This window comes from Trypanosoma equiperdum (assembly GCF_001457755.1).
Source record: "Trypanosoma equiperdum strain OVI genome assembly, contig: ctg_1954, whole genome shotgun sequence".
Taxonomy (NCBI): Eukaryota; Euglenozoa; class Kinetoplastea; order Trypanosomatida; family Trypanosomatidae; genus Trypanosoma; species Trypanosoma equiperdum.
Window position 1 is genome coordinate 7257 of NW_027124009.1, and position 2180 is coordinate 9436.

Sequence of the window (2180 nt, forward strand, 5' to 3'; positions counted from 1 at the left end):
ATGCTGCGTTACTGGGCCTGTGTATTTGCCCGGGGTGGTCTTGCGAATTTCGTCCAGGCGTCGCTTTGACTCTTGCCAGTAGTCGTAGTTTTATTTCCATTGGTTTTCCGTAGCGGTATCTGCTGGCTTTTCGGCTGCTGTTAGCTCTGCGAATTTTTTGTTAGTTATTATTCTTTTGGTCAGCTCGTCTGGCGCCGCGGAAATGTTTATTGCTCCTATGTCTTTTATTATTGCTTGTAGTTGCTGGTCTGAGTTATCTGAATCGATTTGTTCTGTCAGCATATTGACAAATGAACACAGCACCGCGAAATCTTCTGTGTTGTCAAGAGTGTTGGTGACCGCGGACGCCAAGCTCTGACAAGCGGCCAAGAGAAACGCTAATGCTGTAACTTGGTATTTGCTAACCCACGGCGACATTTCGTTTACTTCAAATTGCAACAAATTACAGAAAAGATGAAACACTTCAAGTCTGAGCTTCATGGTCGACAACAATCTTTCCGATGTTGAAAAGGATCCGTTATGAATGCGTCGAAAAAATTTCTGTTTATCCTTGTTTAGGGTATTTTGTTAGTTGCTTTGCCAGTTTTTGTTAGTTGTGCTGGCACCTTCTGTATGCGCTGGGGTGGCTTGCCGCGGCGCTTTTAGTGGCGTGAAAGTCCGCATCTGCTTCGTTTTGCGTTTTAGTGTGCCACTGCAAGATTAAACCGTGGACAATACAGTTGTAAAAGCAATTCTGCCCCTTCGTAGCTGGCTGAAGGTGATTTTTTAGGCATAGGTAAGCATCGGCGTGGTTTGCAGTAGAATATAGACGCTGCACTGGTTTTAGAAGCTTTGCTTCTGCTGCAAAGTGTGGCAGAGCTGCAGTGGCTGCTTCCCCGCGTTCCTTCATGGCGTTTATTAGAACGTCACAGTAACGACCTTACCTGCAGAGATCCGCTACCGCTAAGCTTGTTGCGTGTGCTTCTGAGCCAGCGTTTATGCTACGGGCTGTGTTGTAGACCAGCACTGTTGTCGGTTCTTCTGCTCGCCGTATACGTTTCTTGGTGGCTCTGCTATCGCTTCGGTGTCGCCGGCTGTTTGTTGTTAGCACAATGCCGGTTGGCCGTTGGAAAAGTGTCGGCTTCTGTGGTGCCGCGGGAGCCTTCTTTTGCTTGCATAGGAAGGGCCTTAAGGTTAGATTACTGTCTATGTGGTTTGGGTACTGGCGCCCACAACGTACTCTGTTTTTGATTGACAACCCATCCCAGTTGGCGTCGTTGGCTATACTTCTACTTCAGGAATTTGAATTTATATAGTTTGTCTTTCGTACTGTCTGGCTGTCCGCCTATGGGATTGTGCGGCCGCCGACCAATGACTTCTTGAATCATCGCTGGTTTCGGAGCGTTTGTCAGCCGCAAGTTTGAGTGTGAATAAAGCGGGCCTTATCAAGGTTATGGCAAATGATATGTGAATTAGTGCTTGAGTTTACAGGGACTCTCTCCTTTTCCATTATTGTTTGAAATGTGGATTGTTTTCTGGTGGTTCAGTTGGAACCAGGTTTCAAAAATATTTGGAAGAAAATTCAAGGTATATGCATATTTGCAGGCTTGGATTCTGAGTTCTTGGTTTTCATTTTTAACGAAAGTTCCCTCCTGGACTTTCGACTGTACGTGCTGCTTTCCATTCCTTTTTGTCATTTTTCCTTTGACTGTTTGAGATTTGCGCCATATCTCCGTTGACAGTTTCAGTTGGTCCTGTATATTTAAATATCCCACGGGGTATACGCTTAGTGTTGTTCGGCTTTGTCATAGCTTTCAAGAGCTACGGTGTCTCCAGGCCTTTAACGATGTTCCATCACACTAGGGATGCAGTGCCTTTTACCCAGTTGTGTGTGATGCCCACTTCTTCCGCCACCTGATTTGTTTGTCGTCAATTTCTGGTATTTTGCTGTACTATTGGATCAGTCAGATGGCCTGGCAAATTTGCTTTGTCGCTTGATGCTTGTGTGTTTGATTGTCTTGTTGTGCCATTTTGTTTTGTAAAGTTGTTAAGGACTTACTAGATCTATGTATTTTCATATGCCGAGCCTGCTTCAGATGCAATCTAATGGTTTCTTTTTGCTGCATCTTTTGTCCTTTGTGCTCTGCCATCACTTCCCGCACTCTAATAATACACACTCACAACACACTCCTATTATTATT